This window comes from Euprymna scolopes, chromosome 7 (genome assembly GCF_053919585.1).
Source record: "Euprymna scolopes isolate OS-2025 chromosome 7, ASM5391958v1, whole genome shotgun sequence".
Classification (NCBI taxonomy): Eukaryota; Metazoa; Mollusca; class Cephalopoda; order Sepiida; family Sepiolidae; genus Euprymna; species Euprymna scolopes.
This window is the reverse complement of record NC_136488.1, coordinates 33,041,780-33,060,350: the sequence shown is the minus strand read 5'-3', so window position 1 is coordinate 33,060,350 and position 18,571 is coordinate 33,041,780. Positions and strand designations below refer to the sequence as shown.

The 18,571-nt window shown below is 39.2% G+C and overlaps 45 non-coding genes across 45 annotated transcripts; all 45 read left to right on the top strand.

The window, feature by feature from the left end:
• Nucleotides 1–89: 89 nt before the first annotated feature.
• On the top strand, nt 90–160 carry Trnag-gcc (transfer RNA glycine (anticodon GCC)). The gene has a single exon. It is a non-coding gene; the product is annotated as a tRNA-Gly (tRNA).
• Nucleotides 161–528: 368 nt separating this feature from the next.
• Trnag-gcc (transfer RNA glycine (anticodon GCC)) lies at nt 529–599 on the top strand. The gene has a single exon. It is a non-coding gene; the product is annotated as a tRNA-Gly (tRNA).
• A 150-nt stretch (nt 600–749) lies between these two features.
• Trnas-gcu (transfer RNA serine (anticodon GCU)) lies at nt 750–820 on the top strand. The gene has a single exon. It is a non-coding gene; the product is annotated as a tRNA-Ser (tRNA).
• A 149-nt stretch (nt 821–969) lies between these two features.
• Nucleotides 970–1,040, top strand: Trnag-gcc (transfer RNA glycine (anticodon GCC)). The gene has a single exon. It is a non-coding gene; the product is annotated as a tRNA-Gly (tRNA).
• A 149-nt stretch (nt 1,041–1,189) lies between these two features.
• On the top strand, nt 1,190–1,260 carry Trnag-gcc (transfer RNA glycine (anticodon GCC)). The gene has a single exon. It is a non-coding gene; the product is annotated as a tRNA-Gly (tRNA).
• A 590-nt stretch (nt 1,261–1,850) lies between these two features.
• Nucleotides 1,851–1,921, top strand: Trnag-gcc (transfer RNA glycine (anticodon GCC)). Its single transcript has one exon. It is a non-coding gene; the product is annotated as a tRNA-Gly (tRNA).
• A 370-nt stretch (nt 1,922–2,291) lies between these two features.
• Trnag-gcc (transfer RNA glycine (anticodon GCC)) lies at nt 2,292–2,362 on the top strand. The gene has a single exon. It is a non-coding gene; the product is annotated as a tRNA-Gly (tRNA).
• Nucleotides 2,363–2,511: 149 nt separating this feature from the next.
• On the top strand, nt 2,512–2,582 carry Trnag-gcc (transfer RNA glycine (anticodon GCC)). The gene has a single exon. It is a non-coding gene; the product is annotated as a tRNA-Gly (tRNA).
• A 154-nt stretch (nt 2,583–2,736) lies between these two features.
• Trnag-gcc (transfer RNA glycine (anticodon GCC)) lies at nt 2,737–2,807 on the top strand. Its single transcript has one exon. It is a non-coding gene; the product is annotated as a tRNA-Gly (tRNA).
• A 1,243-nt stretch (nt 2,808–4,050) lies between these two features.
• Trnag-gcc (transfer RNA glycine (anticodon GCC)) lies at nt 4,051–4,121 on the top strand. The gene has a single exon. It is a non-coding gene; the product is annotated as a tRNA-Gly (tRNA).
• Nucleotides 4,122–4,489: 368 nt separating this feature from the next.
• On the top strand, nt 4,490–4,560 carry Trnag-ucc (transfer RNA glycine (anticodon UCC)). The gene has a single exon. It is a non-coding gene; the product is annotated as a tRNA-Gly (tRNA).
• Nucleotides 4,561–4,929: 369 nt separating this feature from the next.
• On the top strand, nt 4,930–5,000 carry Trnag-gcc (transfer RNA glycine (anticodon GCC)). Its single transcript has one exon. It is a non-coding gene; the product is annotated as a tRNA-Gly (tRNA).
• A 590-nt stretch (nt 5,001–5,590) lies between these two features.
• Trnag-gcc (transfer RNA glycine (anticodon GCC)) lies at nt 5,591–5,661 on the top strand. The gene has a single exon. It is a non-coding gene; the product is annotated as a tRNA-Gly (tRNA).
• A 154-nt stretch (nt 5,662–5,815) lies between these two features.
• Nucleotides 5,816–5,886, top strand: Trnag-gcc (transfer RNA glycine (anticodon GCC)). The gene has a single exon. It is a non-coding gene; the product is annotated as a tRNA-Gly (tRNA).
• A 1,243-nt stretch (nt 5,887–7,129) lies between these two features.
• Nucleotides 7,130–7,200, top strand: Trnag-gcc (transfer RNA glycine (anticodon GCC)). The gene has a single exon. It is a non-coding gene; the product is annotated as a tRNA-Gly (tRNA).
• Nucleotides 7,201–7,569: 369 nt separating this feature from the next.
• On the top strand, nt 7,570–7,640 carry Trnag-ucc (transfer RNA glycine (anticodon UCC)). Its single transcript has one exon. It is a non-coding gene; the product is annotated as a tRNA-Gly (tRNA).
• A 149-nt stretch (nt 7,641–7,789) lies between these two features.
• Nucleotides 7,790–7,860, top strand: Trnag-gcc (transfer RNA glycine (anticodon GCC)). Its single transcript has one exon. It is a non-coding gene; the product is annotated as a tRNA-Gly (tRNA).
• Nucleotides 7,861–8,009: 149 nt separating this feature from the next.
• On the top strand, nt 8,010–8,080 carry Trnag-gcc (transfer RNA glycine (anticodon GCC)). Its single transcript has one exon. It is a non-coding gene; the product is annotated as a tRNA-Gly (tRNA).
• Nucleotides 8,081–8,670: 590 nt separating this feature from the next.
• Trnag-gcc (transfer RNA glycine (anticodon GCC)) lies at nt 8,671–8,741 on the top strand. Its single transcript has one exon. It is a non-coding gene; the product is annotated as a tRNA-Gly (tRNA).
• A 149-nt stretch (nt 8,742–8,890) lies between these two features.
• Trnag-gcc (transfer RNA glycine (anticodon GCC)) lies at nt 8,891–8,961 on the top strand. Its single transcript has one exon. It is a non-coding gene; the product is annotated as a tRNA-Gly (tRNA).
• Nucleotides 8,962–9,110: 149 nt separating this feature from the next.
• Nucleotides 9,111–9,181, top strand: Trnag-gcc (transfer RNA glycine (anticodon GCC)). The gene has a single exon. It is a non-coding gene; the product is annotated as a tRNA-Gly (tRNA).
• A 589-nt stretch (nt 9,182–9,770) lies between these two features.
• Nucleotides 9,771–9,841, top strand: Trnag-gcc (transfer RNA glycine (anticodon GCC)). Its single transcript has one exon. It is a non-coding gene; the product is annotated as a tRNA-Gly (tRNA).
• A 589-nt stretch (nt 9,842–10,430) lies between these two features.
• Nucleotides 10,431–10,501, top strand: Trnag-gcc (transfer RNA glycine (anticodon GCC)). Its single transcript has one exon. It is a non-coding gene; the product is annotated as a tRNA-Gly (tRNA).
• Nucleotides 10,502–10,650: 149 nt separating this feature from the next.
• On the top strand, nt 10,651–10,721 carry Trnag-gcc (transfer RNA glycine (anticodon GCC)). The gene has a single exon. It is a non-coding gene; the product is annotated as a tRNA-Gly (tRNA).
• A 591-nt stretch (nt 10,722–11,312) lies between these two features.
• Trnag-gcc (transfer RNA glycine (anticodon GCC)) lies at nt 11,313–11,383 on the top strand. Its single transcript has one exon. It is a non-coding gene; the product is annotated as a tRNA-Gly (tRNA).
• A 150-nt stretch (nt 11,384–11,533) lies between these two features.
• Trnas-gcu (transfer RNA serine (anticodon GCU)) lies at nt 11,534–11,604 on the top strand. The gene has a single exon. It is a non-coding gene; the product is annotated as a tRNA-Ser (tRNA).
• A 149-nt stretch (nt 11,605–11,753) lies between these two features.
• On the top strand, nt 11,754–11,824 carry Trnag-gcc (transfer RNA glycine (anticodon GCC)). Its single transcript has one exon. It is a non-coding gene; the product is annotated as a tRNA-Gly (tRNA).
• Nucleotides 11,825–11,973: 149 nt separating this feature from the next.
• On the top strand, nt 11,974–12,044 carry Trnag-gcc (transfer RNA glycine (anticodon GCC)). The gene has a single exon. It is a non-coding gene; the product is annotated as a tRNA-Gly (tRNA).
• A 154-nt stretch (nt 12,045–12,198) lies between these two features.
• Trnag-gcc (transfer RNA glycine (anticodon GCC)) lies at nt 12,199–12,269 on the top strand. The gene has a single exon. It is a non-coding gene; the product is annotated as a tRNA-Gly (tRNA).
• Nucleotides 12,270–12,418: 149 nt separating this feature from the next.
• On the top strand, nt 12,419–12,489 carry Trnag-gcc (transfer RNA glycine (anticodon GCC)). Its single transcript has one exon. It is a non-coding gene; the product is annotated as a tRNA-Gly (tRNA).
• An 811-nt stretch (nt 12,490–13,300) lies between these two features.
• On the top strand, nt 13,301–13,371 carry Trnag-gcc (transfer RNA glycine (anticodon GCC)). Its single transcript has one exon. It is a non-coding gene; the product is annotated as a tRNA-Gly (tRNA).
• A 150-nt stretch (nt 13,372–13,521) lies between these two features.
• Nucleotides 13,522–13,592, top strand: Trnas-gcu (transfer RNA serine (anticodon GCU)). The gene has a single exon. It is a non-coding gene; the product is annotated as a tRNA-Ser (tRNA).
• Nucleotides 13,593–13,741: 149 nt separating this feature from the next.
• On the top strand, nt 13,742–13,812 carry Trnag-gcc (transfer RNA glycine (anticodon GCC)). Its single transcript has one exon. It is a non-coding gene; the product is annotated as a tRNA-Gly (tRNA).
• Nucleotides 13,813–13,961: 149 nt separating this feature from the next.
• On the top strand, nt 13,962–14,032 carry Trnag-gcc (transfer RNA glycine (anticodon GCC)). The gene has a single exon. It is a non-coding gene; the product is annotated as a tRNA-Gly (tRNA).
• A 154-nt stretch (nt 14,033–14,186) lies between these two features.
• On the top strand, nt 14,187–14,257 carry Trnag-gcc (transfer RNA glycine (anticodon GCC)). Its single transcript has one exon. It is a non-coding gene; the product is annotated as a tRNA-Gly (tRNA).
• A 149-nt stretch (nt 14,258–14,406) lies between these two features.
• Trnag-gcc (transfer RNA glycine (anticodon GCC)) lies at nt 14,407–14,477 on the top strand. Its single transcript has one exon. It is a non-coding gene; the product is annotated as a tRNA-Gly (tRNA).
• Nucleotides 14,478–15,288: 811 nt separating this feature from the next.
• Trnag-gcc (transfer RNA glycine (anticodon GCC)) lies at nt 15,289–15,359 on the top strand. Its single transcript has one exon. It is a non-coding gene; the product is annotated as a tRNA-Gly (tRNA).
• A 369-nt stretch (nt 15,360–15,728) lies between these two features.
• Trnag-gcc (transfer RNA glycine (anticodon GCC)) lies at nt 15,729–15,799 on the top strand. The gene has a single exon. It is a non-coding gene; the product is annotated as a tRNA-Gly (tRNA).
• A 369-nt stretch (nt 15,800–16,168) lies between these two features.
• Trnag-ucc (transfer RNA glycine (anticodon UCC)) lies at nt 16,169–16,239 on the top strand. The gene has a single exon. It is a non-coding gene; the product is annotated as a tRNA-Gly (tRNA).
• Nucleotides 16,240–16,387: 148 nt separating this feature from the next.
• Trnag-gcc (transfer RNA glycine (anticodon GCC)) lies at nt 16,388–16,458 on the top strand. Its single transcript has one exon. It is a non-coding gene; the product is annotated as a tRNA-Gly (tRNA).
• Nucleotides 16,459–16,607: 149 nt separating this feature from the next.
• On the top strand, nt 16,608–16,678 carry Trnag-gcc (transfer RNA glycine (anticodon GCC)). The gene has a single exon. It is a non-coding gene; the product is annotated as a tRNA-Gly (tRNA).
• A 1,032-nt stretch (nt 16,679–17,710) lies between these two features.
• On the top strand, nt 17,711–17,781 carry Trnag-gcc (transfer RNA glycine (anticodon GCC)). The gene has a single exon. It is a non-coding gene; the product is annotated as a tRNA-Gly (tRNA).
• A 150-nt stretch (nt 17,782–17,931) lies between these two features.
• Trnas-gcu (transfer RNA serine (anticodon GCU)) lies at nt 17,932–18,002 on the top strand. Its single transcript has one exon. It is a non-coding gene; the product is annotated as a tRNA-Ser (tRNA).
• Nucleotides 18,003–18,151: 149 nt separating this feature from the next.
• On the top strand, nt 18,152–18,222 carry Trnag-gcc (transfer RNA glycine (anticodon GCC)). The gene has a single exon. It is a non-coding gene; the product is annotated as a tRNA-Gly (tRNA).
• A 149-nt stretch (nt 18,223–18,371) lies between these two features.
• Nucleotides 18,372–18,442, top strand: Trnag-gcc (transfer RNA glycine (anticodon GCC)). Its single transcript has one exon. It is a non-coding gene; the product is annotated as a tRNA-Gly (tRNA).
• Nucleotides 18,443–18,571: the final 129 nt, after the last annotated feature.

The window sequence follows — 18,571 nt, the reverse complement described above, 5'->3', positions numbered from 1 at the left end:
GTAATTCGGATTCCGTTTGTTGGAATGACATTCAAAGCATTCATGACAAAATGGCAAAGGAAAGAATTATGTTCTGTGAATGATATATCGCATCGGTGGTTCAGTGGTAGAATGCTCGCCTGCCACGCGGGCGGCCCGGGTTCGATTCCCGGTCGATGCAATGAAATTTTGTCAAACTCATTAATCAAGAATGCATAAAAAATAAGTAAATAATGAGAGTGTAATTTCGATTCCTTTTGACGGAATGACATTCAAAGCATTAATGACAAAATGGCAAAGGAAAGAATTATGTTCTGTTAACGATATATCGCATCGGTGGTTCAGTGGTAGAATGCTCGCCTGCCACGCGGGGGGCCCGGGTTCGATTCCGGGTCGATGCAATGAAATTTTGTCAAACTCATTAATCAAGAATACATAAAAAATAATTAAATAATGAGAGTGTAATTTCGATTCCTTTTGTTGGAATGACATTCACAGCATTAATGACAATTGGCAAAGGAAAGAATTATGTTCAGTAAACGATATATCGCATCGGTGGTTCAGTGGTAGAATGCTCGCCTGCCACGCGGGCGGCCCGGGTTCGATTCCCGGTCGATGCAATGAAATTTTGTCAAACTCATTAATGAAGAATACATAAAAAACGACGTAAATAATGAGAGTGTAATTTCGATTCCTTTTGTTGGAATGACATTCAAAGCATTAATGACAAAATGGCAAAGGAAAGAATTATGTTCTGTGAACGATATATCGCATCGGTGGTTCAGTGGTAGAATGCTCGCCTGCTACGCGGGCTGCCCGGGTTCGATTCCCGGTCGATGCAATGAAATTTTGTCAAACTCATTAATGAAGAATACATAAAAAATAAGTAAATAATGAGAGTGTAATTTCGATTCCTTTTGTTGGAATAACATTCAAAGCATTAATGACAAAATGGCAAAGGAAAGAATTATGTTCTGTGAACGATATATCGCATCGGTGGTTCAGTGGTAGAATGCTCGCCTGCCACGCGGGCGGCCCGGGTTCGATTCCCGGTCGATGCAATGAAATTTTGTCAAACTCATTAATGAAGAATACATCAAAAATAAGTAAATAATGAGAGTGTAATTTCGATTCCTTTTGTTGGAATTACATTCAAAGCATTAATGACAAATTGGCAAAGGAAAGAATTATGTTCTGCGAACGATATATCGCATCGGTGGTTCAGTGGTAGAATGCTCGCCTGCCACGCGGGCGGCCCGGGTTCGATTCCCGGTCGATGCAATGAAATTTTGTCAAACTCATTAATGAAGAATACATCAAAAATAAGTAAATAATGAGAGTGTAATTTCGATTCCTTTTGTTGGAATGACATTCAAAGCATTAATGACAATATTGCAAAGGAAAGAATTATGTTCTGTGAACGATATATCGCATCGGTGGTTCAGTGGTAGAATGCTCGCCTGCCACGCGGGCGGCCCGGGTTCAATTCCCGATCCCATGCAATGAAATTTTGTCAAACTCATTAATGAAGAATACATAAAAAATAATTAAATAATGAGAGTGTAATTTCGATTCCTTTTGTTGGAATAACATTCACAGCATTAATGACAAAATAGCAAAGGAAAGAATTATGTTCAGTGAACGATATATCGCATCGGTGGTTCAGTGGTAGAATGCTCGCCTGCCACGCGGGGGGCCCGGGTTCGATTCCGGGTCGATGCAATGAAATTTTGTCAAACTCATTAATCAAGAATACATAAAAAATAAGTAAATAATGAGAGTGTAATTTCGATTCCTTTTGTTGGAATGACATTCACAGCATTAATGACAAAATGGCAAAGGAAAGAATTACGTTCAGTGAACGATATATCGCATCGGTGGTTCAGTGGTAGAATGCTCGCCTGCCACGTGGGCGGCCCGGGTTCGATTCCCGGTCGATGCAATGAAATTTTGTCAAACTCATTAATGAAGAATACATAAAAAATAAGTAAATAATGAGAGTGTAATTTCGATTCCTTTTGTTGGAATGACATTCAATGCATTAATGACAAAATGGCAAAGGAAAGAATTATGTTCTGTGAACGATATATCGCATCGGTGGTTCAGTGGTAGAATGGTCGCCTGCCACGCGGGCGGCCCGGGTTCGATGCCGAGTCGATGCAATGAAATTTTGTCAACCTCATTAATGAAGAATACATAAAAAAATAAGTAAATAATGAGAGTGTAATTTCGATTCCTTTTGTTGGAATGACATTCAAAGCATTAATGACAAAATGGCAAAGGAAAGAATTATGTTCTGTGAACGATATATCGCATCGGTGGTTCAGTGGTAGAATGCTCGCCTGCCACGCGGGCAACCCGGGTTCGATTCCCGGTCGATGCAATGAGATTTTGTCAAACTCATTAATGAAGAATACATCAAAAATAAGTAAATAATGAGAGTGTAATTTCGATTCCTTTTGTTGGAATGACATTCAAAGCATTAATGACAAAATGGCAAAGGAAAGAATTATGTTCTGTGAACGATATATCGCATCGGTGGTTCAGTGGTAAAATGCTCGCCTGCCACGCGGGCGGCCCGGGTTCGATTCCCGGTCGATGCAATGAAATTTTGTCAAACTCATTAATGAAGAATACATCACATCAGAAATAAGTAAATAATGAGAGTGTAATTTCGATTCCTTTTGTTGGAATGACATTCAAAGCATTAATGACAAAATTGCCAAGGAAAGAATTATGTTCTGTGAACGATATATCGCATCGGTGGTTCAGTGGTAGAATGCTCGGCTGCCACGCGGGCGGCCCGGGTTCGATTCCCGGTCGATGCAATGAAATTTTGTCAAACTCATTAATGAAGAATACATCAAAAATAAGTAAATAATGAGAGTGTAATTTCGATTCCTTTTGTTGGAATGACATTCAAAGCATTAATGACAAAATGGCAAAGGAAAGAATTATGTTCTGTTAACGATATATCGCATCGGTGGTTCAGTGGTAGAATGCTCGCATGCCACGCGGGCGGCCCGTGTTCGATTCCCGGTCGATGCAATGAAATTTTGTCAAACTCATTAATGAAGAATACATCAAAAATAAGTAAATAATGAGAGTGTAATTTCGATTCCTTTTATTGGAATGACATTCAAAGCATTAATGACAAAATGGCAAAGGAAAGAATTATGTTCTGTGAACGATATATCGCATCGGTTGTTCAGTGGTAGAATGCACGCCTGCCACGCGGGCGGCCCGGGTTCAATGCCCGATCTCATGCAATGAAATTTTGTCAAACTCATTAATGAAGAATACATAAAAAACGAAGTAAATAATGAGAGTGTAATTTCGATTCCTTTTGTTGGAATGACATTCAAAGCATTAATGACAAAATGGCAAAGGAAAGAATTATGTTCTGTGAACGATATATCGCATCGGTTGTTCAGTGGTAGAATTCTCGGCTGTAACACGGGGGGCCCGGGTTCGATTCCGGGTCGATGCAATGAAATTTTGTCAAACTCATTAATGAAGAATACATCAAATATAAGTAAATAATGAGAGTGTAATTTCGATTCCTTTTGTTGGAATCACATTCAAAGCATTAATGACAAAATGGCAAAGGAAAGAATTATGTTCTGTGAACGATATATCGCATCGGTTGTTCAGTGGTAAAATGCTCGCCTTCAACGCGGGCGGCCCGGGTTCGATTCCCGGTCGATGCAATGAAATTTTGTCAAACTCATTAATGAAGAATACATAAAAAATAAGTAAATAATGAGAGTGTAATTTCGATTCCTTTTGTTGGAATGACATTCAAAGCATTAATGACAAAATGGCAAAGGAAAGAATTATGTTCTGTGAACGATATATCGCATCGGTGGTTCAGTGGTAGAATGCTCGCCTGCCACGCGGGACGCCCGTGTTCGATTCCCCGTCGATGCCATTAAATTTTGTCAAACTCATTAATGAAGAATACATAAAAAACAAGTAAATATTGAGAGTGTAATTTCGATTCCTTTCGTTGGAATGGCATTCAAAGCATTAATGGCAAAGGAAAGAATTATGTTCTGTGAACGATATATCGCATCGGTGGTTCAGTGGTAGAATGCTCGCCTGCCACGCGGGCGGCCCGGGTTCGATTCCCGGTCGATGCAATGAAATTTTGTCAAACTCATTAATGAAGAATACATAAAAAATAAGTAAATAATGAGAGTGTAATTTCGATTCCTTTTGTTGGTATGACATTCAAAGCATTAATGACAAAATGGCAAAGGAAAGAATTATGTTCTGTGAACGATATATCGCATCGGTGGTTCAGTGGTGGAATTCTCGGCTGTAACAGGGGGGCCCGGGTTCGATTCCGGGTCGATGCAATGAAATTTTGTCAAACTCATTAATGAAGAATACATAAAAAATAAGTAAATAATGAGAGTGTAATTTCGATTCCTTTTGTTGGAATGACATTCAAAGCATTAATGACAAAATGGCAAAGGAAAGAATTATGTTCTGTGAACGATATATCGCATCGGTTGTTCAGTGGTAAAATGCTCGCCTTCCACGCGGGCGGCCCGGGTTCGATTCCCGGTCGATGCAATGAAATGTTGTCAAACTCATTAATGAAGAATACATCAAAAATAAGTAAATAATGAGAGTGTAATTTCGATTCCTTTTGTTGGAATGACATTCAAAGCATTAATGACAAAATGGCAAAGGAAAGAATTATGTTCTGTGAACGATATATCGAATCGGTGGTTCAGTGGTAGAATGCTCGCCTGCCACGTCGGCGGCCCGGGTTCGATTCCCGTTCGATGCAATGAAATTTTGTCAAACTCATTAATGAAGAATACATCAAAAATAAGTAAATAATGAGAGTGTAATTTCGATTCCTTTTGTTGGAATGACATTCAAAGCATTAATGACAAATTGGCAAAGGAAAGAATTATGTTCTGCGAACGATATATCGCATCGGTGGTTCAGTGGTAGAATGCTCGCCTGCCACGCGGGCGGCCCGGGTTCGATTCCCGGTCGATGCAATGAAATTTTGTCAAACTCATTAATGAAGAATACATCAAAAATAAGTAAATAATGAGAGTGTAATTTCGATTCCTTTTGTTGGAATGACATTCAAAGCATTAATGACAATATTGCAAAGGAAAGAATTATGTTCTGTGAACGATATATCGCATCGGTGGTTCAGTGGTAGAATGCTCGCCTGCCACGCGGGCGGCCCGGGTTCAATTCCCGATCCCATGCAATGAAATTTTGTCAAACTCATTAATGAAGAATACATAAAAAATAAGTAAATAATGAGAGTGTAATTTCGATTCCTTTTGTTGGAATGACATTCACAGCATTAATGACAAAATAGCAAAGGAAAGAATTATGTTCAGTGAACGATATATCGCATCGGTGGTTCAGTGGTAGAATGCTCGCCTGCCACGCGGGGGGCCCGGGTTCGATTCCGGGTCGATGCAATGAAATTTTGTCAAACTCATTAATCAAGAATACATAAAAAATAATTAAATAATGAGAGTGTAATTTCGATTCCTTTTGTTGGAATGACATTCACAGCATTAATTACAAAATGGCAAAGGAAAGAATTACGTTCAGTGAACGATATATCGCATCGGTGGTTCAGTGGTAGAATGCTCGCCTGCCACGCGGGCGGCCCGGGTTCGATTCCCGGTCGATGCAATGAAATTTTGTCAAACTCATTAATGAAGAATACATCACATCAGAAATAAGTAAATAATGAGAGTGTAATTTCGATTCCTTTTGTTGGAATCACATTCAAAGCATTAATGACAAAATTGCCAAGGAAAGAATTATGTTCTGTGAACGATATATCGCATCGGTGGTTCAGTGGTAGAATGCTCGCCTGCCACGCGGGCGGCCCGGGTTCGATTCCCGGTCGATGCAATGAAATTTTGTCAAACTCATTAATGAAGAATACATCAAAAATAAGTAAATAATGAGAGTGTAATTTCGATTCCTTTTGTTGGAATGACATTCAAAGCATTAATGACAAAATGGCAAAGGAAAGAATTATGTTCTGTTAACGATATATCGCATCGGTGGTTCAGTGGTAGAATGCTCGCATGCCACGCGGGCGGCCCGTGTTCGATTCCCGGTCGATGCAATGAAATTTTGTCAAACTCATTAATGAAGAATACATCAAAAATAAGTAAATAATGAGAGTGTAATTTCGATTCCTTTTATTGGAATGACATTCAAAGCATTAATGACAAAATGGCAAAGGAAAGAATTATGTTCTGTGAACGATATATCGCATCGGTTGTTCAGTGGTAGAATGCACGCCTGCCACGCGGGCGGCCCGGGTTCAATGCCCGATCTCATGCAATGAAATTTTGTCAAACTCATTAATGAAGAATACATAAAAAACGAAGTAAATAATGAGAGTGTAATTTCGATTCCTTTTATTGGAATGACATTCAAAGCATTAATGACAAAATGGCAAAGGAAAGAATTATGTTCTGTGAACGATATATCGCATCGGTTGTTCAGTGGTAGAATTCTCGGCTGTAACACGGGGGGCCCGGGTTCGATTCCGGGTCGATGCAATGAAATTTTGTCAAACTCATTAATGAAGAATACATCAAATATAAGTAAATAATGAGAGTGTAATTTCGATTCCTTTTGTTGGAATCACATTCAAAGCATTAATGACAAAATGGCAAAGGAAAGAATTATGTTCTGTGAACGATATATCGCATCGGTTGTTCAGTGGTAAAATGCTCGCCTTCAACGCGGGCGGCCCGGGTTCGATTCCCGGTCGATGCAATGAAATTTTGTCAAACTCATTAATGAAGAATACATCAAAAATAAGTAAATAATGAGAGTGTAATTTCGATTCCTTTTGTTGGAATGACATTCAAAGCATTAATGACAAAATGGCAAAGGAAAGAATTATGTTCTGTGAACGATATATCGCATCGGTGGTTCAGTGGTAGAATGCTCGCCTGCCACGCGGGACGCCCGGGTTCGATTCCCCGTCGATGCCATTAAATTTTGTCAAACTCATTAATGAAGAATACATAAAAAACAAGTAAATATTGAGAGTGTTATTTCGATTCTTTTCGTTGGAATGGCATTCAAAGCATTAATGGCAAAGGAAAGAATTATGTTCTGTGAACGATATATCGCATCGGTGGTTCAGTGGTAGAATGCTCGCCTGCCACGCGGGCGGCCCGGGTTCGATTCCCGGTCGATGCAATGAAATTTTGTCAAACTCATTAATGAAGAATACATCAAAAATAAGTAAATAATGAGAGTGTAATTTCGATTCCTTTTGTTGGTATGACATTCAAAGCATTAATGACAAAATGGCAAAGGAAAGAATTATGTTCTGTGAACGATATATCGCATCGGTGGTTCAGTGGTGGAATTCTCGGCTGTAACACGGGGGGCCCGGGTTCGATTCCGGGTCGATGCAATGAAATTTTGTCAAACTCATTAATGAAGAATACATAAAAAATAAGTAAATAATGAGAGTGTAATTTCGATTCCTTTTGTTGGAATGACATTCAAAGCATTAATGACAAAATGGCAAAGGAAAGAATTATGTTCTGTGAACGATATATCGCATCGGTTGTTCAGTGGTAAAATGCTCGCCTTCCACGCGGGCGGCCCGGGTTCGATTCCCGGTCGATGCAATGAAATGTTGTCAAACTCATTAATGAAGAATACATCAAAAATAAGTAAATAATGAGAGTGTAATTTCGATTCCTTTTGTTGGAATGACATTCAAAGCATTAATGACAAAATGGCAAAGGAAAGAATTATGTTCTGTGAACGATATATCGCATCGGTGGTTCAGTGGTAGAATGCTCGCCTGCCACGCGGGCGGCCCGGGTTCGATTCCCGTTCGATGCAATGAAATTTTGTCAAACTCATTAATGAAGAATACATCAAAAATAAGTAAATAATGAGAGTGTAATTTCGATTCCTTTTGTTGGAATGACATTCAAAGCATTAATGACAAATTGGCAAAGGAAAGAATTATGTTCTGCGAACGATATATCGCATCGGTGGTTCAGTGGTAGAATGCTCGCCTGCCACGCGGGCGGCCCGGGTTCGATTCCCGGTCGATGCAATGAAATTTTGTCAAACTCATTAATGAAGAATACATCAAAAATAAGTAAATAATGAGAGTGTAATTTCGATTCCTTTTGTTGGAATGACATTCAAAGCATTAATGACAATATTGCAAAGGAAAGAATTATGTTCTGTGAACGATATATCGCATCGGTGGTTCAGTGGTAGAATGCTCGCCTGCCACGCGGGCGGCCCGGGTTCAATTCCCGATCCCATGCAATGAAATTTTGTCAAACTCATTAATGAAGAATACATAAAAAATAATTAAATAATGAGAGTGTAATTTCGATTCCTTTTGTTGGAATGACATTCACAGCATTAATGACAAAATAGCAAAGGAAAGAATTATGTTCAGTGAACGATATATCGCATCGGTGGTTCAGTGGTAGAATGCTCGCCTGCCACGCGGGGGGCCCGGGTTCGATTCCGGGTCGATGCAATGAAATTTTGTCAAACTCATTAATCAAGAATACATAAAAAATAATTAAATAATGAGAGTGTAATTTCGATTCCTTTTGTTGGAATGACATTCACAGCATTAATGACAAAATGGCAAAGGAAAGAATTACGTTCAGTGAACGATATATCGCATCGGTGGTTCAGTGGTAGAATGCTCGCCTGCCACGCGGGCGGCCCGGGTTCGATTCCCGGTCGATGCAATGAGATTTTGTCAAACTCATTAATGAAGAATACATCAAAAATAAGTAAATAATGAGAGTGTAATTTCGATTCCTTTTGTTGGAATGACATTCAAAGCATTAATGACAAAATGGCAAAGGAAAGAATTATGTTCTGTGAACGATATATCGCATCGGTGGTTCAGTGGTAGAATGCTCGCCTGCCACGCGGGCGGCCCGTGTTCGATTCCCGGTCGATGCAGTGAAATTTTGTCAAACTCATTAATGAAGAATACATCAAAAATAAGTAAATAATGAGAGTGTAATTTCGATTCCTTTTGTTGGAATGACATTCAAAGCATTAATGACAAAATGGCAAAGGAAAGAATTATGTTCTGTGAACGATATATCGCATCGGTGGTTCAGTGGTAGAATGCTCGCCTGCCACGCGGGCGGCCCGGGTTCGATTCCCGGTCGATGCAATGAGATTTTGTCAAACTCATTAATGAAGAATACATCAAAAATAAGTAAATAATGAGAGTGTAATTTCGATTCCTTCTGTTGGAATGACATTCAAAGCATTAATGACAAAATGGCAAAGGAAAGAATTATGTTCTGTGAACGATATATCGCATCGGTTGTTCAGTGGTAGAATTCTCGGCTGTAACACGGGGGGCCCGGGTTCGATTCCGGGTCGATGCAATGAAATTTTGTCAAACTCATTAATGAAGAATACATCAAAAATAAGTAAATAATGAGAGTGTAATTTCGATCTCTTTTGTTGGAATCACATTCAAAGCATTAATGACAAAATGGCAAAGGAAAGAATTATGTTCTGTGAACGATATATCGCATCGGTTGTTCAGTGGTAAAATGCTCGCCTTCAACGCGGGCGGCCCGGGTTCGATTCCCGGTCGATGCAATGAAATTTTGTCAAACTCATTAATGAAGAATACATCAAAAATAAGTAAATAATGAGAGTGTAATTTCGATTCCTTTTGTTGGAATGACATTCAAAGCATTAATGACAAAATGGCAAAGGAAAGAATTATGTTCTGTGAACGATATATCGCATCGGTGGTTCAGTGGTAGAATGCTCGCCTGCCACGCGGGCGGCCCGGGTTCGATTCCCGGTCGATGCAATGAAATTTTGTCAAACTCATTAATGAAGAATACATCAAAAATAAGTAAATAATGAGAGTGTAATTTCGATTCCTTTTGTTGGAATGACATTCAAAGCATTAATGACAAAATGGCAAAGGAAAGAATTATGTTCTGTGAACGATATATCGCATCGGTGGTTCAGTGGTGGAATTCTCGGCTGTAACACGGGGGGCCCGGGTTCGATTCCGGGTCGATGCAATGAAATTTTGTCAAACTCATTAATGAAGAATACATAAAAAATAAGTAAATAATGAGAGTGTAATTTCGATTCCTTTTGTTGGAATGACATTCAAAGCATTAATGACAAAATGGCAAAGGAAAGAATTATGTTCTGTGAACGATATATCGCATCGGTTGTTCAGTGGTAAAATGCTCGCCTTCCCCGCGGGCGGCCCGGGTGCGATTCCCGGTCGATGCAATGAAATGTTGTCAAACTCATTAATGAAGAATACATCAAAAATAAGTAAATAATGAGAGTGTAATTTCGATTCCTTTTGTTGGAATGACATTCAAAGCATTGATGACAAAATGGCAAAGGAAAGAATTATGTTCTGTGAACGATATATCGCATCGGTGGTTCAGTGGTAGAATGCTCGTCTGCCACGCGGGCGGCCCGGGTTCGATTCCCGGTCGATGCAATGAAATTTTGTCAAACTCATTAATGAAGAATACATCAAAAATAAGTAAATAATGAGAGTGTAATTTCGATTCCTTTTGTTGGAATGACATTCAAAGCATTAATGACAAATTGGCAAAGGAAAGAATTATGTTCTGCGACCGATATATCGCATCGGTGGTTCAGTGGTAGAATGCTCGCCTGCCACGCGGGCGGCCCGTGTTCGATTCCCGGTCGATGCAATGAAATTTTGTCAAACTCATTAATGAAGAATACATCAAAAAAAAAGTAAATAATGAGAGTGTAATTTCGATTCCTTTTGTTGGAATGACATTCAAAGCATTAATGACAATATTGCAAAGGAAAGAATTATGTTCTGTGAACGATATATCGCATCGGTGGTTCAGTGGTAGAATGCTCGCCTGCCACGTGGGCGGCCCGGGTTCAATTCCCGATCCCATGCAATGAAATTTTGTCAAACTCATTAATGAAGAATACATAAAAAATAATTAAATAATGAGAGTGTAATTTCGATTCCTTTTGTTGGAATGACATTCACAGCATTAATGACAAAATAGCAAAGGAAAGAATTATGTTCAGTGAACGATATATCGCATCGGTGGTTCAGTGGTAGAATGCTCGCCTGCCACGCGGGGGGCCCGGGTTTTATTCCGGGTCGATGCAATGAAATTTTGTCAAACTCATTAATCAAGAATACATAAAAAATAATTAAATAATGAGAGTGTAATTTCGATTCCTTTTGTTGGAATGATATTCACAGCATTAATGACAAAATGGCAAAGGAAAGAATTACGTTCAGTGAACGATATATCGCATCGGTGGTTCAGTGGTAGAATGCTCGCCTGCCACGTGGGCGGCCCGGGTTCGATTCCCGGTCGATGCAATGAAATTTTGTCAAACTCATTAATGAAGAATACATAAAAAACGACGTAAATAATGAGAGTGTAATTTCGATTCCTTTTGTTGGAATGACATTCAAAGCATTAATGACAAAATGGCAAAGGAAAGAATAATGTTCTGTGAACGATATATCGCATCGGTGGTTCAGTGGAAGAATTCTCGCCTGCTACGCAGGCGGCCCGGGTTCGATTCCCGGTCGATGCAATGAAATTTTGTCAAACTCATTAATGAAGAATACATAAAAAATAAGTAAATAATGAGAGTGTAATTTCGATTCCTTTTGTTGGAATGACATTCAAAGCATTAATGACAAAATGGCAAAGGAAAGAATTATGTTCTGTGAACGATATATCGCATCGGTGGTTCAGTGGTAGAATGCTCGCCTGCCACGCGGGCGGCCCGGGTTCGATTCCCGGTCGATGCAATGAGATTTTGTCAAACTCATTAATGAAGAATACATCAAAAATAAGTAAATAATGAGAGTGTAATTTCGATTCCTTTTGTTGGAATGACATTCAAAGCATTAATGACAAAATGGCAAAGGAAAGAATTATGTTCTGTGAACGATATATCGCATCGGTGGTTCAGTGGTAGAATGCTCGCCTGCCACGCGGGCGGCCCGGGTTCGATTCCCGGTCGATGCAATGAAATTTTGTCAAACTCATTAATGAAGAATACATCACATCAGAAATAAGTAAATAATGAGAGTGTAATTTCGATTCCTTTTGTTGGAATGACATTCAAAGCATTAATGACAAAATTGCCAAGGAAAGAATTATGTTCTGTGAACGATATATCGCATCGGTGGTTCAGTGGTAGAATGCTCGCCTGCCACGCGGGCGGCCCGGGTTCGATTCCCGGTCGATGCAATGAAATTTTGTCAAACTCATTAATGAAGAATACATCAAAAATAAGTAAATAATGAGAGTGTAATTTCGATTCCTTTTGTTGGAATGACATTCAAAGCATTAATGACAAAATGGCAAAGGAAAGAATTATGTTCTGTTAACGATATATCGCATCGGTGGTTCAGTGGTAGAATGCTCGCCTGCCACGCGGGCGGCCCGTGTTCGATTCCCGGTCGATGCAATGAAATTTTGTCAAACTCATTAATGAAGAATACATCAAAAATAAGTAAATAATGAGAGTGTAATTTCGATTCCTTTTATTGGAATGACATTCAAAGCATTAATGACAAAATGGCAAAGGAAAGAATTATGTTCTGTGAACGATATATCGCATCGGTTGTTCAGTGGTAGAATGCACGCCTGCCACGCGGGCGGCCCGGGTTCAATGCCCGATCTCATGCAATGAAATTTTGTCAAACTCATTAATGAAGAATACATAAAAAAAAAGTAAATAATGAGAGTGTAATTTCGATTCCTTTTGTTGGAATGACATTCAAAGCATTAATGACAATATTGCAAAGGAAAGAATTATGTTCTGTGAACGATATATCGCATCGGTGGTTCAGTGGTAGAATGCTCGCCTGCCACGCGGGCGGCCCGGGTTCAATTCCCGATCCCATGCAATGAAATTTTGTCAAACTCATTAATGAAGAATACATAAAAAATAATTAAATAATGAGAGTGTAATTTCGATTCCTTTTGTTGGAATGACATTCAAAGCATTAATGACAATATTGCAAAGGAAAGAATTATGTTCTGTGAACGATATATCGCATCGGTGGTTCAGTGGTAGAATGCTCGCCTGCCACGCGGGGGGCCGGGGTTTTATTCCGGGTCGATGCAATGAAATTTTGTCAAACTCATTAATCAAGAATACATAAAAAATAATTAAATAATGAGAGTGTAATTTCGATTCCTTTTGTTGGAATGATATTCACAGCATTAATGACAAAATGGCAAAGGAAAGAATTACGTTCAGTGAACGATATATCGCATCGGTGGTTCAGTGGTAGAATGCTCGCCTGCCACGTGGGCGGCCCGGGTTCGATTCCCGGTCGATGCAATGAAATTTTGTCAAACTCATTAATGAAGAATACATAAAAAACGACGTAAATAATGAGAGTGTAATTTCGATTCCTTTTGTTGGAATGACATTCAAAGCATTAATGACAAAATGGCAAAGGAAAGAATAATGTTCTGTGAACGATATATCGCATCGGTGGTTCAGTGGAAGAATTCTCGCCTGCTACGCAGGCGGCCCGGGTTCGATTCCCGGTCGATGCAATGAAATTTTGTCAAACTCATTAATGAAGAATACATAAAAAATAAGTAAATAATGAGAGTGTAATTTCGATTCCTTCTGTTGGAATGACATTCAAAGCATTAATGACAAAATGGCAAAGGAAAGAATTATATTCTGTGAACGATATATCGCATCGGTGGTTCAGTGGTAGAATGCTCGCCTGCCACGCGGGCGGCCCGGGTTCGATTCCCGGTCGATGCAATGAGATTTTGTCAAACTCATTAATGAAGAATACATCAAAAATAAGTAAATAATGAGAGTGTAATTTCGATTCCTTTTGTTGGAATGACATTCAAAGCATTAATGACAAAATGGCAAAGGAAAGAATTATGTTCTGTGAACGATATATCGCATCGGTGGCTCAGTGGTAGAATGCTCGCCTGCCACGCGGGCGGCCCGGGTTCGATTCCCGGTCGATGCAATGAAATTTTGTCAAACTCATTAATGAAGAATACATCACATCAGAAATAAGTAAATAATGAGAGTGTAATTTCGATTCCTTTTGTTGGAATGACATTCAAAGCATTAATGACAAAATTGCCAAGGAAAGAATTATGTTCTGTGAACGATATATCGCATCGGTGGTTCAGTGGTAGAATGCTCGCCTGCCACGCGGGCGGCCCGGGTTCGATTCCCGGTCGATGCAATGAAATTTTGTCAAACTCATTAATGAAGAATACATCAAAAATAAGTAAATAATGAGAGTGTAATTTCGATTCCTTTTGTTGGAATGACATTCAAAGCATTAATGACAAAATGGCAAAGGAAAGAATTATGTTCTGTTAACGATATATCGCATCGGTGGTTCAGTGGTAGAATGCTCGCCTGCCACGCGGGCGGCCCGTGTTCGATTCCCGGTCGATGCAATGAAATTTTGTCAAACTCATTAATGAAGAATACATCAAAAATAAGTAAATAATGAGAGTGTAATTTCGATTTCTTTTATTGGAATGACATTCAAAGCATTAATGACAAAATGGCAAAGGAAAGAATTATGTTCTGTGAACGATATATCGCATCGGTTGTTCAGTGGTAGAATGCACGCCTGCCACGCGGGCGGCCCGGGTTCAATGCCCGATCTCATGCAATGAAATTTTGTCAAACTCATTAATGAAGAATACATAAAAAACGAAGTGAATAATGAGAGTGTAATTTCGATTCCTTTTGTTGGAATGACATTCAAAGCATTAATGACAAAATGGCAAAGGAAAGAATTATGTTCTGTGAACGATATATCGCATCGGTTGTTCAGTGGTAGAATTCTCGGCTGTAACACGGGGGGCCCGGGTTCGATTCCGGGTCGATGCAATGAAATTTTGTCAAACTCATTAATGAAGAATACATCAAAAATAAGTAAATAATGAGAGTGTAATTTCGATTCCTTTTGTTGGAATCACATTCAAAGCATTAATGACAAAATGGCAAAGGAAAGAATTATGTTCTGTGAACGATATATCGCATCGGTTGTTCAGTGGTAAAATGCTCGCCTTCAACGCGGGCGGCCCGGGTTCGATTCCCGGTCGATGCAATGAAATTTTGTCAAACTCATTAATGAAGAATACATCAAAAATAAGTAAATAATGAGAGTGTAATTTCGATTCCTTTTGTTGGAATAACATTCAAAGCATTAATGACAAAATGGCAAAGGAAAGAATTATGTTCTGTGAACGATATATCGCATCGGTGGTTCAGTGGTAGAATGCTCGCCTGCCACGCGGGCGGCCCGGGTTCGATTCCCGGTCGATGCAATGAAATTTTGTCAAACTCATTAATGAAGAATACATAAAAAATAAGTAAATAATGAGAGTGTAATTTCGATTCCTTTTGTTGGAATGACATTCAAAGCATTAATGACAAAATGGCAAAGGAAAGAATTATGTTCTGTGAACGATATATCGCATCGGTGGTTCAGTGGTAGAATGCTCGCATGCCACGCGGGACGCCCGGGTTCGATTCCCCGTCGATGCCATTAAATTTTGTCAAACTCATTAATGAAGAATACATCAAAAACAAGTAAATAATGAGAGTGTAATTTCGATTCCTTTCGTTGGAATGGCATTCAAAGCATTAATGACAAAATGGCAAAGGAAAGAATTATGTTCTGTGAACGATATATCGCATCGGTGGTTCAGTGGTAGAATGCTCGCCTGCCACGCGGGCGGCCCGGGTTCGATTCCCGGTCGATGCAATGAGATTTTGTCAAACTCATTAATGAAGAATACATCAAAAATAAGTAAATAATGAGAGTGTAATTTCGATTCCTTTTGTTGGAATGACATTCAAAGCATTAATGACAAAATGGCAAAGGAAAGAATTATGTTCTGTGAACGATATATCGCATCGGTGGTTCAGTGGTGGAATTCTCGGCTGTAACACGGGGGGCCCGGGTTCGATTCCGGGTCGATGCAATGAAATTTTGTCAAACTCATTAATGAAGAATACATAAAAAATAAGTAAATAATGAGAGTGTAATTTCGATTCCTTTTATTGGAATGACATTCAAAGCATTAATGACAAAATGGCAAAGGAAAGAATTATGTTCTGTGAACGATATATCGCATCGGTTGTTCTGTGGTAAAATGCTCGCCTTCCACGCGGGCGGCCCGGGTTCGATTCCCGGTCGATGCAATGAAATGTTGTCAAACTCATTAATGAAGAATACATCAAAAATAAGTAAATAATGAGAGTGTAATTTCGATTCCTTTTGTTGGAATGACATTCAAAGCATTAATGAAAAATGGCAAAGGAAAGAATTATGTTCTGTGAACGATATATCGCATCGGTGGTTCAGTGGTAGAATGCTCGCCTGCCACGCGGGCGGCCCGGGTTCGATTCCCGGTCGATGCAATGAAATTTTGTCAAACTCATTAATGAAGAATACATCAAAAATAAGTAAATAATGAGAGTGTAATTTCGATTCCTTTTGTTGGAATGACATTCAAAGCATTAATGACAAAATGGCAAAGGAAAGAATTATGTTCTGTTAACGATATATCGCATCGGTGGTTCAGTGGTAGAATGCTCGCCTGCCACGCGGGCGGCCCGTGTTCGATTCCCGGTCGATGCAATGAAATTTTGTCAAACTCATTAATGAAGAATACATCAAAAATAAGTAAATAATGAGAGTGTAATTTCGATTCCTTTTATTGGAATGACATTCAAAGCATTAATGACAAAATGGCAAAGGAAAGAATTATGTTCTGTGAACGATATATCGCATCGGTTGTTCAGTGGTAGAATGCACGCCTGCCACGCGGGCGGCCCGGGTTCAATGCCCGATCTCATGCAATGAAATTTTGTCAAACTCATTAATGAAGAATACATAAAAAACGAAGTAAATAATGAGAGTGTAATTTCGATTCCTTTTGTTGGAATGACATTCAAAGCATTAATGACAAAATGGCAAAGGAAAGAATTATGTTCTGTGAACGATATATCGCATCGGTTGTTCAGTGGTAGAATTCTCGGCTGTAACACGGGGGGCCCGGGTTCGATTCCGGGTCGATGCAATGAAATTTTGTCAAACTCATTAATGAAGAATACATCAAAAAAAAGTAAATAATGAGAGTGTAATTTCGATTCCTTTTGTTGGAATCACATTCAAAGCATTAATGACAATATTGCAAAGGAAAGAATTATGTTCTGTGAACGATATATCGCATCGGTGGTTCAGTGGTAGAATGCTCGCCTGCCACGCGGGCGGCCCGGGTTCAATTCCCGATCCCATGCAATGAAATTTTGTCAAACTCATTAATGAAGAATACATAAAAAATAATTAAATAATGAGAGTGTAATTTCGATTCCTTTTGTTGGAATGACATTCACAGCATTAATGACAAAATAGCAAAGGAAAGAATTATGTTCAGTGAACGATATATCGCATCGGTGGTTCAGTGGTAGAATGCTCGCCTGCCACGCGGGGGGCCCGGGTTTTATTCCGGGTCGATGCAATGAAATTTTGTCAAACTCATTAATCAAGAATACATAAAAAATAATTAAATAATGAGAGTGTAATTTCGATTCCTTTTGTTGGAATGATATTCACAGCATTAATGACAAAATGGCAAAGGAAAGAATTACGTTCAGTGAACGATATATCGCATCGGTGGTTCAGTGGTAGAATGCTCGCCTGCCACGTGGGCGGCCCGGGTTCGATTCCCGGTCGATGCAATGAAATTTTGTCAAACTCATTAATGAAGAATACATAAAAAACGACGTAAATAATGAGAGTGTAATTTCGATTCCTTTTGTTGGAATCACATTCAAAGCATTAATGACAAAATGGCAAAGGAAAGAATAATGTTCTGTGAACGATATATCGCATCGGTGGTTCAGTGGAAGAATTCTCGCCTGCTACGCAGGCGGCCCGGGTTCGATTCCCGGTCGATGCAATGACATTTTGTCAAACTCATTAATGAAGAATACATAAAAAATAAGTAAATAATGAGAGTGTAATTTCGATTCCTTCTGTTGGAATGACATTCAAAGCATTAATGACAAAATGGCAAAGGAAAGAATTATATTCTGTGAACGATATATCGCATCGGTGGTTCAGTGGTAGAATGCTCGCCTGCCACGCGGGCGGCCCGGGTTCGATTCCCGGTCGATGCAATGAGATTTTGTCAAACTCATTAATGAAGAATACATCAAAAATAAGTAAATAATGAGAGTGTAATTTCGATTCCTTTTGTTGGAATGACATTCAAAGCATTAATGACAAAATGGCAAAGGAAAGAATTATGTTCTGTGAACGATATATCGCATCGGTGGTTCAGTGGTAGAATGCTCGCCTGCCACGCGGGCGGCCCGGGTTCGATTCCCGGTCGATGCAATGAAATTTTGTCAAACTCATTAATGAAGAATACATCACATCAGAAATAAGTAAATAATGAGAGTGTAATTTCGATTCCTTTTGTTGGAATGACATTCAAAGCATTAATGACAAAATTGCCAAGGAAAG